The sequence below is a fragment of the Podarcis gaigeae genome (genome assembly GCF_964106915.1).
Source record: "Podarcis gaigeae genome assembly, chromosome: 7".
NCBI classification, from domain to species: Eukaryota; Metazoa; Chordata; class Lepidosauria; order Squamata; family Lacertidae; genus Podarcis; species Podarcis gaigeae.
Genome location: NC_139683.1, coordinates 22,971,316 through 22,988,578, shown reverse-complemented (window position 1 = coordinate 22,988,578; position 17,263 = coordinate 22,971,316). Strand labels below are relative to the sequence as shown.

The following is a 17,263-nucleotide window of genomic DNA, read 5'->3' as shown; positions in this document are numbered from 1 at the left end:
GGTGAGCGTGGGCCCCGCCCCCTGGCCTGATGGAAAGTGGGCCTGCAGGGGGAAGAGCCCTCCCCACCAACGCACGGCAAAGCGGCAGCAGCAGTGTTCCAAGGCCTCCTTGGAGCCTTATATGCTGAGGTGGAGTCTGGGGCCCGCCCCCAGGCCCAAGGTGGAGAATGGGCTTGCAGGGGGAGCGGTCCTCCCCAAGACTCACCGGCAAAGCGGCAGCAGCAGTGTTCCGGGCCTCCTTGGAGTCTTTTATGCTGAGGTGGAGTATGGGGCCCGTCCCCAAGCCCAAGATGGAGAATGGGCTAGCAGGGGGAAGAGCCCTCCCCACAAACACACGGCAAAGCGGCAGCAGCCTTGGGGGGATAATAGATATTACTTCTCTGGTCTTAATGGGCACTGAGACAGGGAAATAAAAAAATCACGCATGAACAACACTGTACATGAAAAGCTACCATGTTATGATATAGTGATGAGCGAGGATCTTGTTATTTCTGTTTCTATTTCCTCTTTCTTTCGTTGGAGAAGCTTCTATCCCTGCTTTGTGACTTCTCCTACGTCTTCTGGTCATGGGTGAAGGGTTCCAAAAAGGCAATTCAGACCTCTCAACTTTTTGTGCATTGTATGGAACAGACTTTTCTAATGGGCTGCTGGTTGCAGCATGTCCTGTTTGTAGTTTTCCAGGTTTGGTGCACATCAGCTTTTCCACATGATAAGCCAATCCTGCCCCGATCCTGCCTTTTCCTCTTTCCTTCACTTGCAAGCTGCTTGAGCCTTCCAAAGTTGAAACTCCATCGTGAAGTGGAGGGGGGTTAGGAAAAATGCATCCTCAACAACAGCTCTGCGAGACCTGAAGGAAATTTGAGAGCGCACACTATAATTTGCTGGAGGAATCATGCTATTTACACGCGGCTATAATAAAAGCCTGCCAATTTATTTATTTATTTTGCAACTGGCTCGCCGGCAGCAACAGGAGCGTTCAGCAGAAAGCGCCTCCCACAAATTCCTTGGATGACCATGGAAATCGCTGGGTTTAAAGGCTCTCACAATGTATAATAAAGGGGGCGGGATAGAACTGGAGTACTTGATGTGCAGAAAAATCTGCCCGTGCTGTCAGAGCCACCGCTGGGAAGCTACAGAATAGATATAATTACAACCATTTGTTAGCTCTTTGGGCAATAACCCATACTTGCATAACAGCCCCAGCAACTCGTCTGTAAAGTCTGTTATGGCAACAAACAAAGCTTACTAAGGAAGTGCTAGCATTTCCTTTTCCCAAAGAGTGGAGCAAGTTGAAGTCAAGTTGGTTTTTAATCCAACCTGAGGCCCTTCAGATGCATTTGGAATACACCTCTCAACATCCAGCATAGTCAATGGTCAGAGGTGATGGGAGTCCAAAAAATATCTGAGAGACATGAGGCTGGAATATTATTATTATTATTATTACTCCACCCACCTGACTAGGTTTCCCCAGCCATTCTGGGTGGCTTATAGCACATAAAAAATGGTAAAACATCAGACATTAAAAAATGTCCCTATACAGAGCTAACTTCAGATGCCTTCTAATAGTCAGACAGTTGTTTATCTGATAGGAGGGCGTTCCACAGGGCAGGTGCCACAACCAAGAAGGCCCTATGCCTGGTTCCCTGTCAGAGCTGAACAATTGGGGTGGCTTCTTCAGGTGTGCTGGGCCAAGGCCAAAGCTGCTTCAGATCTAAGAAGTTAGAAAAACTATGATCTTTGGTCAGATATAGGTCCATGTTTTGATTTCCTTCCAACCACCAGCAGGTTGCTTTTGCTTTGTCTGCTTGGAATGAGCTCAGAGATCCCTCCTTAAGAAAAGTTTGAGGCATGTGCAAACAATGTGTCCCAGTGAATTTTATTGTTTGTTTGTTAATTTATATTCCACTTATATCAGAACCAGTGAAGGTGGTGAATGTCCTGCATGAGTGTCTGGAATGTGTGGATGAGGGTGAAACCAGATGCAATGTTAAATGTGTCTTTGCATTTAACATGCACCTTTTAAAAATGCAAATAGCATTCAATGGAGGGCACTGGCAATGATCAGAATCACAGAAAGCAGGAAGGAGGGATTTAACACTTTCCTCTCCCGCTGTGATCCTGAGGGAAATTCCTCCTTTGAAGATGCTATTTGCTTGCATGGAATTCCCTCATGAAGCTTATTTTATTTTTATCTTTTTTAAAAAAAATATTGACTTGCCTTTCTGCGTAATGCCTAAAATGCCGCACAAACACCACACATCACTGAGGCGATAGCACTGGCAGAAAACAGGGGTGCGAAGGGAGCGGACTGCCCCCAGCACCACTATTCTGGTGCCATCGTGGCGGGGCCCCCCCCAGACACAAGCTGCGCACACCCCTGAATGCCGGGCCCCACGGCCCCACAGGCAGCGTGTCACACCCCCAGAACATGCCCCACGCCCCTGCGGGCTGTGCACCATGCCCTCGCAGGTGGCATACCATGTCCTGGGATCCGCACCATGCCCCCACAGGCAGCACACATTGCCCCCGCGGGCGCCAGCTACGCCCCCGCCTGCTCTCCGCCCCCGGTAGCAGAGCATGCAGCTCCGCCACTGGGCAATAGAAAGTGAATATTGCATCTCTATGGAAATGGACAGTGAACAGCATATCAATTGTCTCCAATCGATACAAAATTGTATTATTTTGGCATGATTTTTATGATCATCTCACACATATATTTTCCAGGGCAGGGGGAGAATGTGCTGTGGAACTTGATGACAACAGTCCCCTTCTGCAAAGAGCAGAGGTTCGCTGCCTTAAAACGTTTCCACACACAATTTGTGCCCAAGGATGTAAAGTCCAAAGCCTTTTCGAAACTGTTTTTCTGCTTTAATGCAGCAAAAGGGAGGGTGTCAGATTCCCTCTCCCTTTCAGCCTTTAGAACTCACAGGATTATTTGCTGCTATCGCACGCACAGAAATGGCATCAGATGCTCTTTTTCATGAGTTTTCATGAAGATGTCGAGCCCGTGTGCAGCAGCTGTGAAAAAAGGCAAATTCCGTGTTAAGGATCATTAGGAAAGAGATTGCAAATAGAACTGCCAATATCACAATGCCGCTGTACAAATCTACTGTGCCACCGTGCTTGGAATAGTGTGTGGGCAGCTTGGGTAGCCTGACATGAAAAATAATATCACAGAGCTAGGAAGCTGCGGCCAAAATGATCAGCTGAAGGAATTGGGGCTGGAGCAACTCCAGGGAAGGTTGCAACATATGGGGCTGTTTGGTTGGGGGGCAGTGAGTAGGGGGTGGCATGAAGTATAATGGTGTTATAGATTGGGGAGACCCTCCTAAACCCTAGAAATTAATAAATGGTAGGATTTTGATTATTTGGAGGGAAGACTGCATGCCAGTGGAAAAAATACAAGCTTAGCTTCCTTTCCATGCCAGGACATCACCAGGGATAGATGGATTAACATGACAAAAGGTGTTGATGGCCCATCTTGGACCTGAGCAGACAGAGGGTTACCAGGGTAACTGGGTGTGAAGTCACAGGCAAAGATGGTCTGTAGCAAGGTGTGCTGGGAGGGAGAGAGAACATGGGGAGTTCCATTTTGGGCAGGCTGGCTGGCAGAGATGCCTTCAGTTCCAGTGCTGCCCTGCTATGGGAACTAGTTCTTCTTGGGGTGACAATGCTGTAAGATCAGGACTCCCTCCATGCAAACTGAAGGTCTAAATATGTGAACAAATCATATTTCTTAAAACTACGACAGTCTCTGCCGCATCTTTAATTCTCCGAAGGAGCACAAACCCTGGATGAGCACCTGGAACCTCCTGGAGTCTTGCTACCCCTGGAGAGTGGGGGTGGCACCCAGCTTCTATAACAATATTACATATGGTGTGGCTTAAGGGGGCAGAGGTAGTTTTTTCACCCTCTCCATAATACTGGAACCTGGGACCGTCCAGTGAAGCTTAACATTGGAAGATTCAAGACACAAAAGACAGTGCATGTAGTCTACTGTATGGAAGTAAGAGCCTTCACATCCATTGCTCCACCCATGTCCCCCCTGTGGTCTTGCCCAACACCACCATGTGGCCCCCAGCTGGTTCTCCATGCTGGAATGTGGCCCTCAGGCTGCAAAAGCTTTTCCCTTCCAGGTGAAGCAGACATTTTGCATTGTTTGTTGTGGATTATCTCGCGTCACCTCCACCACTTAAATGACACATCAGCGGAGATGTAGTTCATCACTTCTAATACAACATGAGGTTCTGCCCACGCTAGGTCCTTATTTGATTGTGGAATGCTTTGAGTGCCGTTTATTTTTAAAACAATGCGCCAATATTTTCAGTGCAGCTTATATGGAAAGAACCAGTAGGCAGAACTCCTACGTACAGCTTCATTTCAGAACTTCGCACCAGCTACGCCAGCCAGCAAAAGAATCTGCTTCTCACAAAATTGCCACTCTGCATTCCTTAAGCTGTCAGTTGCTCACCAAACTCTTGGATGTCCATACCGTTATTGCAAGGAGCAGAAAAAGGAGCAAGCAAAACTATTATTATTCTTAATACGAAAATTTAACTTGTTAGTTGCTTAACACAGAAGAAAAAATTCTCTAAGTGACTTACAAAAATCTCTTGATCGTTACTTACAACTTTTGTTTGTACCTGCCAGATGTGGAAGTGAACTTAGGAGGAACAGACTTGCCCAAGGCTACCCATAAGCAGTGGCGTAGCGTGGGGGGTGCAGGGGGGGCCGGTCACACTGGGCGCAACATCTGAGGGTTAGGGTTAGGGGGCGCAAATCCACGGGTTAGGGGGTGCAAATTACTTGCCTTGCCCCGGGTGCAGACAACCCACGCTACGCCACTGCCCATAAGATCTAGAACCAAGGTGAGATTTGCAGAAGAGGCCAACATTTCTCCACGCTGTTTTAATGATCAAGGCACTTTTTGGCTCAAGGTTTTGCTCGGCAGAGCAAAAGTGACTGTTTATTGTTCATCATCCTGAAGTCAGTTGAGCTCTGCTGCACTGAACTCTAAATAAAAGATGGATGGGAATTAGATTAAACATCAAAGCCTCAAGAGAGTGCCCTGTGTGTGTGGCTTAGTGCAATAAAAAAAGCCCTGTAATTGCATGCGTTTTTGAATTAACCAGGCCACGTCTTGCAGCAAAGCAAGCCTGCGTGACTTGTGGCCCATCAAGCCAAACACAGTTTATGTATCATGGCCAAGATGCTGCTGGATGGGGGGGGAGTGTTGCCAAGCATCTAGAAGACCTCAATATATGGGTGGTAGGCTGTAGGATGGATGTCGGCTAACAGATTGAGGCTGAATCCTGACAAGACAGAAGTACTGTTTTGGGGGACAGGAGGTGGGCGGATGTGGAGGACTCCCTGGTCCTGAATGGGGTAACTGTGCCCCTGAAGGACCAGGTGCACAGCCTGGGAGTCATTTTGGACTCACAGCTGTCCATGGAGGCGCAGGTCAATTCTGTGTCCAGGGCAGCTGTTTATCAGCTCCATCTGGACTGTCTCGCCAGAGTGATGCATGCTCTGGTTATCTCCCACTTGGACTACTGCAATGCACTCTATGTGGGGCTACCTTTGAAGGTGACCCGGAATCTACAATTAATCCAGAATGCAGCAGCTAGACTGGTGACTGGGAGCGGCTGCCGAGACCACATAACATCGGTCTTGAAAGACCTACATTGGCTCCCAGTACGTTTCCGAGCACAATTCAAAGTGTTGGTGCTGACCTTTAAAGCCCTAAACGGCCTCGGTCCAGTATACCTGAAGGAGCATCTCCACGCCTTTCTGGTGGTTCCCTCACAGTGAGAAGCCAAGTACAGGGAACCAGGCAGAGGGCCTTCTCGGTAGTGGCACCCGCCCTGTGGAACACCCTCCCACCAGATGTCAAAGAGAACAACTACTACCAGACTTTTAGAAGACTTCTGAAGGCAGCCCTGTTTAGGGAAGCTTTTAATGTTTAGTAGACTATTGTATTTTAATATTGTGTTGGAAGCCACCCAGAGTGGCTGGGGGAACCTAGCCAGATGGGCGGGGTATAAATAATACTTTATTATTAAATTATTATTATTAATCAGCTTAGCGGATTATAAATTGTGCTGCTCCGTTGTAAAGCACAGACTGGCCTTCCCTCAGCTGCCCTACAGAACACAAGTAGAGAGCTCTGTTGGACCACCCCAGTGGCCCATTGAGTCCAGCCTGCTGCTCTCACAGTGCCCAACCAGATGCAGGCAGGCAGGATTGGAATGCAACAGCGTTCTCCCCTCCTGCAGTTTCAGCAGCTGGTAGTCAGAGGCACAGTGCTTGCAATTGTGGAGGCAGAACATAAAAGACTCTGGAGTTACATTAGCAGCCACTGATTTATCCTCCACAAATTTGTCTAATCCTCTTTTAAACCTTTCCTCACCTTTCCTCTAAACCAGGGTTTCCCAAACTACAGTTCCCATAATCCGTGACCACTGGTCCTGCTAGCTAGGGATGATGGGAGTTGTAGTCCAAAAACAGCTGGAGACCCAAGTTTGGGAAACCCTACTCTAAACTGAAAAGCTCCACGCGTGGCAACCTTTCCTCACAGGCTCTTTCATTTTGGTTGCCCTTTTCTGCAAATTCTCCAATATCCTTTCTTAAAGGGAGCTGAACGAAACTGTACACAGTCTTCCAAGATTTGCACAATGGAATTGCAGTATAGGCAGTTATATCTTCTATCCCTTTGCTAATGATTCCTAGCATGGGATCCACCAAGAAGAAGAAGAAGAAGAAGAAGAAGAAGAAGAAGAAGAAGAAGAAGAAGAAGAGGAAGAAGAGTAGTAGTAGTAGTAGTAGTAGTAGTTTGGATTTGATATCCCGGTTTATCACTACCTGAAGGAGTCTCAAAGCGGCTAACATTCTCCTTTCCCTTCCTCCCCCACAACAAACACTCTGTGAGGTGAGTGGGGCTGAGAGACTTCAGAGAAGTGTGACTAGTCCAAGGTCACCCAGCAGCTGCATGTGGAGGAGCAGAGACGCGAACCTGGTTCACCAGATTACTGAGTCTACTGCTCTTAACCACTACTTAAGAGTCTACTGCTCTTAACCACTACACCACACTGGCTCAGTTGCCACATGCTGGGTCAACACCTTCCATGAGGAACCTTAGACCTGGAGGGGCAATTATGGTCCTCCAACGCGGGTGGCGCTGTGGGTAAAACCTCAGCACCTAGGACTTGCCGATCGTATGGTCAGCGGTTCAAATCCCCGCAGCGGGGTGAGCTCCCGTCGTTCAGTCCCAGCTCCTGCCCACCTAGCAGTTCGAAAGCACTCTTAAGTGCAAGTAGATAAATAGGTACCGCTTTATAGCGGGAAGGTAAACGGCGTTTCCGTGTGCTGCGCTGGTGCTGGCTCGCCAGAGCAGCTTCGTCACGCTGGCCACGTGACCCGGAAGTGTCTCTGGACAGCGCTGGCCCCTGGCCTCTTAAGCGAGATGGGCACGCAACCCCAGAGTCAGTCACGACTGGCCCGTACAGGCAGGGGTACCTTTACCTTTTTAAGCTTTTCTGTCTAACCTTTGGGAATCCCCCAAGGCCAGGCCACAATCCCTTCTGGTTCTACTTCTGACCTTCCTCAAGAATATTTGGCTGGCTGGAAAGTGTCCTTGAACTCTGATAATAATGGAGGGGGAAATAGAGAGGCGGGTGGGAGTCTGTAGAAATTCGTGGACTGTCCAAAAGTAAAATTTGCATTCACGGCTCCACCCGTTTTTCCTCTGGCCCCACTCAGCACTGGCATTTTGGACTCCAGAAAGCAATTTGCCCCTCAGACTGAAAAAGGTCCCCCAGCTACAGAGTCATGAGCTTAAGGAAATAGATTTCTCAATAAAAGCTTTTCGTATTACTGTACCATGTCTCAGAGCAGAACTGTAATCCACACTGTACAGAACCAACACTAACTGCCTTCTCCATGGTAAAGGTAAAGGTAAAGGTACCCCTGCCCATACGGGCCAGTCTTGCCAGACTCTGGGGTTGTGCGCCCATCTCACTCAAGAGGCCAGGGGCCAGCGCTGTCCGGATACACTTCCGGGTCACGTGGCCAGCGTGACATCGCTGCTCTGGCGAGCCAGAGCCGCACACGGAAACGCCGTTTACCTTCCCGCTGGTAAGCGGTCCCTATTTATCTACTTGCACCCGGAGGTGCTTTCGAACTGCTAGGTTGGCAGGCGCTGGGACCGAGCAGCGGGAGCGCACCCCGCCGCAGGGATTCGAACCGCCGACCTTTCGATCGGCAAGTCCTAGGCACTGAGCCTTTAACCCACAGCGCCACCAGCAAAAATATATAATTAGCTGTAAACTCTAAAAGGCCCAATTCTATAAAAGTGAAAGCGCTGTCCTGGCCCTCATCAGTTGTAGTAGCTCTTTAATTGCCATGCATCCCTAATGCAATGAGGTTTCTCACACAGCATGTGCCCTTACTTGTTAATTTCACCCTAAAAAAAGCCAAAGCAGACCAAGATCTAATAATATTTCCATCTCATTGTCCTTTTGTCCCCACAGAAGGAGATGGGGCTGGGTGTTACAAACAAAGTATCCTGTGCTTTTGTGGAGAAATTAACTTAATCGCTTCAATGTTAATTGTTTTAGCTACACCAGATTGACTAGGCAATAAATGGTTCCCCCAATTTTCTTCTTCAGCAGAGCAAGAAATTAGACAAGTTGAAGCAAGATAATAATCAGCAGGGGAAATTATTATTTTCAGAAAAGATGCCTGGAACCCAGAGAATTAAATCTTCCTGACAGCCAAGACGTGAATATTAATTGAATCTCAAATAATTCATTTTTTTTTTCAGTTTACGCCTGACAAACAACAATCACAAGGTGGCAGCTTCAAATCATTTGTTTGATTCCTTCTCTCCCCTGTTTGCTCTTTCAGATGGCTGTAGGGCGGAGGTGGGGAGACCTTCGTTTTTTGCACTTTGTTTTTGTACTGGATCATTGCAGCCCATCAGCTACAGGGAAGTGCAAAATGGTGGTTTGGGGTTTGTGGATGTACATGCAAAGGATCGTGTCCCCCTGAATATACCAGCCTCGACTGTAAGATCTTCCTTGGAGGCCCTTCTACAGGTTCTCCTGCCTAACTGGTGAGGCAGCTTCACCTTAGAGTGAGGGTCTTCTTCAGCTGTGGTGTCCTAATGATGGAAGACCCTCCCCCTACAGCTCACTTGGTCCTTGGGGTCATGAAGAGTCGGACACGACTAAAAACAACAACAGCTCACTTGGCACCGATATTAAAATTTTTCAGTGCTAAGTAAAGATTACCACAGGCCTTTGAGAACCATACTTCAGTCCTTGGAACAAATTATGTGCAGCCTGGTTTTAGTTCTTGTTTTTGGAATGATCTTAAACAGCTAATGCTGTTTTTTAAAAATATGGACGTTGCATTGATTTTTCTGTTTTGCCTTTGTTGATGTCATTTGAGTTTTGCAAAAGAAAAAGGAAATCCAGAAGAGTACACATGTCGGTTTGTTGCAGCAAAAACAATCAAGGAGCCTTGAGGCGCCTTAAAGACAAATGAATGTCATAGTATTTGTATCCTGCAACCATACTTTTGGGTTGTCAGTAACAGACATTGTGCTTCAATAAGACATTAAATATATAAAAATATTATTCATTCCATCATAAATTTGTTAGTCTTTAAAGGGACGCGAGTGGCGCTGTGGGTAAAACCTCAGTGCCTAGGACTTGCCGATCGTATGGTCGGCGGTTTGAATCCCCGCGGCGGGGTGAGCTCCCGTTGCTCGGTCCCAGCGCCTGCCCACCTAGCAGTTCGAAAGCACCCCTAAGTGCAAGTAGATAAATAGGTACCGCTTTATAGCGGGAAGGTAAACGGCGTTTCCGTGTGCTGCTCTGGTGCTGGTTCGCCAGAGCAGCTTCGTCACGCTGGCCACGTGACCCCGAAGTGTCTCTGGACAGCGCTGGCCCCCGGCCTCTTAAGTGAGATGGGCACACAACCCTAGAGTCGGACACGACTGGCCCGTACGGGCAGGGGTACCTTTACCTTTTAAAGGGACTGCAAGATTATTTCTGAATTTTGTATAAACTGTCAGAGGGCACTATTAATGAGAAGTCAATAAATGTCCAAATAAATAAAATCAATAGGTTGCAAGCCTATGCACACCACTGGGGAGTAGGTCCCATTAAATTAAATAGCACTTACTTTTGACTAGACATGCATTAGGATTGCACTGTTAAGGTTAAACAACAGCATGCCTCTCAAACACATGGTCATCTTAGGAATTTATTTCCTGAGTTCACTGCCCTTTCACAGAAAAAGCTACTCCTGGCTCTCACAAGCAACGGGGAAGAAATTTGATTCAGTTTGTATTTAAAGTCAACCTCACTTAATTTGCACTTTCTGAAACGACACACAAACCGAAACACAGGCGTCCCTCGAAATTCACATTGCAATGCAGTTTTCCAGCCAAATATGGTGTGGAGGAAAAAGGATTGTGCTATGCTACCATGAGTATGCAAATGCATATGTTAGTGAAAACAGCATGGAAAAATGCATTACATTAGGTAAAAAATGCTTATGTGTACACTAAGAAAAAATTGCCCCCCCCCCCAAAAAAAAGCTTACGAATTTTCACAAGAACATTAAAAAAAAATCACAAACTGATGTGGAGAACTGAACTTAAGATTGGAAAAATGAGAAACTGAAAATGATATATTTGCCCATCCCTAGTCCTCACACACACACATCCCCGCACTTTTTCCATTTCAGCAAACTAATTTAGGGAGGCGGGTTGCTGCTACTATCAAACAAATTTGAATCAGAAACCCTTGCTACTCTAGCATTCTACATTGGGTCTAGCCCTGCTGCAGAGCAGGTGACCAGCCCCTCTGCCAAGCCCAATCGATGGCAAAGCAAACATTTCCACTTCTCTGAGCTTGTCTTCTTAGCACCGACCTGTCTTACGGTGGATGATGTCGTATTTTTGTAGGCTTGTGTTGTTTGTTTGTGGCAAAAGATCTGAGCCAGAATGACAGCAGTGAACCCACACGACACGACGCATCTGCTATACATGTAATATCCAACAACAAGGGATTGAGGGGACGCCACCTCATGTCATTTCTCCTCGTTCAGCTGCTCTCAAGGAAGCAGAGTTCGCTATAACAACATTGTCAGAGCAGCAGTCAGTGGCAACAATTAGCTGTCAGTTGAATAGTTCTTTCCAGCACTGCCTGCAGAGAGATGCAGGCAACTGCTATCACACTTTCAAACAAGAGCATACAGCTCTGCAGTAGCTGTGATCCTCTGGGGTGTTTCCTCCTCTGGAGTGGAGATCTTCTGGATCACAAGATGTGATCCACCCAGACAACATCGGTCTTTCAGCCATTCCGGGCGGTCCATTTAAGGTTCAATAGCAGGCATCTTCTTTCCATTGCACCTCTACTATGAAATGCCCTTCTTTCTGCCATACGTACAACAGCAGCCATCAGTTGCTTCAAATGCTGTGTGTGTGTGTGTGTGTGTGTGTGTGTGTGTATTTGCCCAGGCTTTTCAGACTCAAAATAGCAGACTCTGGCTGCAGTCACATGGCAGTTTATTCTGTTTTCACAACTTTTCCCTAACTGTTAAATTCCACATTATTGTTTGAGCTTTCGTGCAATCTAAAAACCGCTTCTGGAATTATAGTGGAATGCTGCGCAATTTGACTGCTCTTTTCCATGTTATTTGCTTCCAGGGGAAAATCCATTTGCAAATATTGTGTTATATTCCACAATAGGTCCACGATATGCCACCATAGTTCCAGAGCTGGCTTTTACATTGTTTGGAAGTTCATTTGTAACGTGGAAATTAATAGCTAGGGAAATGGAATGGAAATGGAATAAACTGCCATGTTGTCATATAATATAACTGTGGAATTGTAAGGGACCCCAAGAGTCATCTAATCAAATTGTCTTCAGTTGTCTTCAATGCAGGAATCACAACTAAACAATCCCTGACCTAATCCTATGCATGCTTCCTGGGGAATAATTGCCCCTGAAATCAATGGGATGTTTTTGAGTAAGTAGGGGCACCATCTTGCTCTCAGGATTGTGGGTGCCTACCACCGCAACATGGACTACTGTGACGTCTCTCTCTCACACACGCCTACAGGTAGTGTGTGTGATGGCACACATACTAAGTGCAGGCATGTGTGTGTGACATCACACTTCCGCATTGTGGTGGCCAGCAGTGGCACCAGGTCCTCTTCCTCCTCCTCTCCGCAACCAGTGAGGCACCCTTTTTTTGAGGAGAGGGGCTCAGGCTCAGAGACAGAGAGACCCTGCGCCCGTGTCTGAGCCCCCCCCTCAAAAGGGTGCCTTGCTTGTTGGCTGTGGAGGGCAGAGATGAACTGCTTCTCTCTCGGAGGCAGCACTGCTGCTGCCTGCCGGCTTTTCTCATTGACTTTGTGGGTTCTCAGCCCCCACAATTATATTATTGTGGGTGCCCAAGCACCCATGAAGGGACGCAGGTGGTGCTGTGGGTTAAACCACAGAAGCTAGGACTTGCCAATCAGAAGGTTGGCGGTTTGAATCCCCGCGACGGGGTGAGCTCCCGTTGCTCGGTCCCTGCTCCTGCCAACCTAGCAGTTCGAAAGCACATCAAAGTGCAAGTAGATAAATAGGTACCGCTCCAGCGGGAAGGTAAACGGCATTTCCGTGTGCTGCTCTGGTTTGCCAGAAGTGGCTTTGTCATGCTGGCCACATGACCCAGAAGCTGCACACCGGCTCACTTGACCAATAAAGCGAGATGAGCGCCACAACCCCAGAGACAGCCATGACTGGACCTAAAGGTCAGGGATCCCTTTACCTTTAAGCACCCATGGCCCCCTGGAGTTGGCTTCTATGTGAGTAAGCCTACACCAGGCTGTGAGCCCAACAATGATTCATATCATGTTCAGCTGTGTTTAAACCTACTAAGGTGGATTAAATCTTTTTTTCCAAGTTAGGTTGCAAACTGGCCAGGAAAAACAACAACAAAGCAGCCCTGGGTTACTCCTCTGCCTTTTAACAGACTTCATGGGCAGAGAGGAGGAGACACGTTTGGGCGTTTTCCATGGCATGGAACCAAACATCGTCACCCTAATTACAGGAACCTGGTCAGGAGCTCTCAACCCTCTTCATAGAGATTGGAAGAATAGATTGGGTCTGTTGAAATAAAAGTCATGTCTCAAATGCAGGCGCAGGGACTGCAGAAAAACTCAGCGATGCAGCAAGGCCCCAGTGCCTCTGCCGTCACCCCCAAAGAGTTTGCTCCAAATTTACACCCCTTTTTCATTTGCAAGTATTGCAGAGTGCATGTTGCGTGGCGCTACTAAGCCTGCTGTCATTCAGTTCAGCGGCAGAATGCTCTCTGACCATTAAAACGGCGCCACACTGTGCCAAGCAGGCTCTTGTGGGGAGATAATACTGCGCTGCTCAAAAGCAGCATGCGGCGAAAGGAAGGGAAGAAGACAATTATATCAAAAAGCCGGGGGACCCCTCTGGTTCACAAAGCCCATCTAAAACGAGAGTGAGAGAAAGAGATAAATATTTTACTCTGAGGTTGTGAATTGCCTAATGCAGAAGAAGAAGCATTTCTGTGAAACAGTCAGGTAATTGGAAAGTTACTTCAGGGCAAATGGAGCATTTTGGACTGAGCTCCTGCAGCAAAAGGAATAATTTGCTTGCATGTCACCAGCTAGCTAACAAGCTCTCTGTGTTAAGCACATGGCCCAGCGGTAGAACAGACCCCCGTGCATGCAGAAGACTCCAAGTTCAAACTCTCCCATCACCTCTAGTCTTAAAAGGATCCCAAGTAGCAAGTGTGAAAGACCCCTCTTAGCCAGAGAGCACCAGACTGTGCCATCTTGATGGCTTGACCCAATATCTTCCATAAACAGGGTTTCATGTCTTCCATAAACAGGGTTTCAACAATGAGTCCGTAAGTGACTGTGGAGGCCAATTCCACACTGAGGACATTGGTTTTTGGGCGGTTTCCAAGTCCTTCCACAGTGCGGACATTGGTTTCCGGGCGGGAGTTGATCACAGTGTGGATTTGCCAAGTACGCCTTCCTCTTAGCACGTTTCTCCCTTGCATCCTGAGTTCGAGTGTCTTCAAAGCCCATGACACCTTTGGTAAAGGCTGTTCTCCAACTGGAGCGCTCGCAGGCCAGTGTTTCCCAGTTGTCAGTGTTTATACTACATTTTTTTAGATTTGCCTTGAGACACTCTTTAAACCTGTTTTGTTGACCACCAGCATTACACTTTCTATTTTTAAGTTTGGAATAGAGTAGTTGCTTTGGAAGACGATCATCAGGTATCCACACAACATGACCAGTCCAACAAAGTTGATGTTGAAGAATCATTGCTTCAACACTGGTGACCTAGGTAGGTCACCTCACCTCATTTATTCATTTTTCTTTGGACCACTTGAAAATTGCTGGCTTCTCAGTGGACATCTGAAAAATAAATTATATTCAGAGTAGTATATTGTCACAGCATACCTGACAGGACCGTCTGAAGGTAGACAGAAGTTACGTTAAACAGTCCTTTGACTGGAGTGCTTGCTGGCCTTGAATTCAAATGTTTTTATTAGAGGCATGGCCCAGTGAGACCAAATGATACTCTTCATCAGTGCTTTTTTTCTGGGGGGAAGCAGGGGTATGCATACCCCTAAACATTTTGTGAATCTAAGTTTGGCCACATTGAAGAGCAGTATTTCAATATGAGTAGGAAAATGAGAGTACCCCTAAACATTATTATTTTTCGTAGAAAAAAGCAGTGCTCTTCATTTTGTTTTTTGTTCCTTTTTTAAGGAAGAAGATCCCTTTCAAGAACAGTCTTCATTTATCAGCATTACTGCATTCTGGAACTAGTGCAATCTTAGATAGCCAAGTCAAATAGACGAGGCACAATTTAAAAAAACAACCCACAAATGAACTAGAGTAACTTAGTGTAGGCTGTTATGGACAAGAGGGGGGGTATTCAGCCAAAACATCAGAAGCGTTGGCCTTCTGAGCTTGTGTTCTACGCTGTAAGGACTTGACAACAGCATAGCTCCAGAGCAAAGGGGATTGCTCCTCTACAGAGCATTATATGCACACACTACCACTGATTTCTATACATCCTCCATTATACAGGGCTCCCAGCACCATAATAAGGCAAGGAAAACCCATTTTCTGAAATTTACCAAAAAATAGCCAAATAGATGGTTTTATTTTGTTCCAAAAGGTAATAGAAAATTGTGATTCAGGGATGAAGGAGAGGGGACCTGACTGAATAGGAGCATGGATGCCATAATCCTCAAGATGTATCATCATGTACTCAGGATACCACTCCCAACTGCCAAACCAGGTGTTAACAGCCCTGACAAAGGGACCAGACTAGGTATTGTCAGAGGGAAATGAGACCCAGGAAGAACATATAAAGGTGCCAAGGGATATCCTCCTCACAAAAGGATATGTAGATATTTTCATTAGCTTGCTTGAAGTGGGTAGGATTCCAGGTGGAAAAATCAAAGTTAGAAACAGAATTGTTAGAACCCAGCTCTAAGATACTTTCAAGAATGTATAACCTGCTGCTAAAATGGAATACACAGGATGAAACGGTCAAATCAGCAATGATAAAATGGGCACAGGACCTAGGGTACAACATTTTGTTTGCTGACTGGGAAAAGTTATGGACCACAGGTTTGAGATTCACGGCATGTAATGCCTTGAAAGAAAATGTTATGAAAATGATATATAGGTGGTACATGACTCCAGTCAAGCTTGCAAAGATATACCATCTGTCGGATAACAAACGTTGGAAGTGTAAAGAAGCTGAAGGAACATTCTTTCACCTCTGGTGGACTTGCCCTAGAGTGAAGGCTTTCTGGGAAATGATCTATAATGAGCTGAAAAAGGTATTTAAGTATACCTTCCCTAAGAAACCAGAGGCCTTTCTCCTGGGCATTGTCGGCCAGAGCGTGCAAAAGAAGGATCGAACTTTTTTTATGTATGCCACAACAGCAGCAAGGATACTCATCGCTAAATGCTGGAAAACTCAAGACTTGCCCACACTGGAAGAATGGCAGATGCAACTGATGGACTACATGGAACTGGCTGAGATGACTGGCAGAATCCGAGACCAGGGAGAAGAATTGGAGGAGGAGGACTGGAAGAAATTTAAGGATTACTTACAAAAACATTGTAAACTGTATGAATGTTAAGAAAAATGTAAGATCTGTAACAACATGGCTCTAACAAATTAGTAATTATTGTGTATAAAAGTGAACGCAATTGAAAAACAAGACAAATTTTAGATAAATATTATTCTATAATTAATCTTCAATAAGAGAGTTGTTAAATCTTAAAATTTGAGATCTGAATATTGGAAAATTTTATTAGATAAATTAAATTAAGTTAATAATTTGCTGGTAAAATTTATGAGTTTAGAGAGCAGGAACAAGAGGTGTGAGGAAGTCCAAGGATGTCTATGAAATGTGGATATTTGAAATTGGTATGTTATTATATGCATTTATTGTTAAACAAAAATTTAATAAATATTATATAAAATAAAAAAAAGAAGTGGGTACTTGAACCATGCATAACTGACAGGGTCGTGTCTGGACCTCAGATTTCTGCCTGACACCACACCTTTTCTGTGACACACATATGATATTTTGATAATGCTGTGGGAAATGTATTGTGAGAAATTGTGGGAACTCTTAAGAACCCGTGTGCCCTTTGTTTTGGGCTTACTCTTCCTTGTTTTGCTTGGGAGTTGGAACCTTGTTGCAATAATAAACGGTCAGGATTTCTAGCTGCTGATTTGCTTCAAATTTGCCTGGCAAATTTCTTGTTTGAACCTGACTGATTCTGAACCAGCACAGCTAGACCCTAACAAAGTTGGGAAACGGTTTTAGTACCATACCTCAAGATTTTGTACTTATCAAGGCCTTTCAGTGAACTGGAGAATTCTTAGTCTAAATTAAAGCTGATTCTTAAACCATTTATTATCCATTCTTAAAAGCTTTCAGGTTTTGTTCTGTGGACAGGGGTAGCAAATTTTGGCAGATGGTGTGTGTATGTGTGTGCGCATGCATGTGTGCGTGCACATACATACATTCATGCATACATACAGGTGTAGGTCAGGTGAGCATGGTTTTTGGGCAATGACATCATAGACCAAATATGTGCCAGCCCTAAATATCCCTGCATACCAGAGGCCCCCCACCTCTCCTATAGCACTTCATAATATAACCAGAAAATAGTGGCAGT

General features: G+C 45.9%; 1 long non-coding RNA gene across 2 annotated transcripts in view; it reads right to left on the bottom strand.

The window, feature by feature from the left end:
* Window positions 1-910: 910 nt before the first annotated feature.
* LOC310849559 overlaps window positions 911-17,263 on the bottom strand; it is a 31,674-nt gene continuing 15,321 nt past the window's right edge. Inside the window, exons 1-3 of one of the 2 annotated variants that reach the window (XR_014566976.1) lie at window positions 4,644-4,700; window positions 2,928-3,018; window positions 911-1,130 (exon numbers count right to left, since the gene is read on the bottom strand). This is a non-coding gene — a long non-coding RNA (uncharacterized lncRNA). Of the gene's footprint in view, window positions 1,131-2,927; window positions 3,019-4,643; window positions 4,701-17,263 lie in introns of those variants that run through there. The other variant, XR_014566975.1, reaches the window with a different exon arrangement.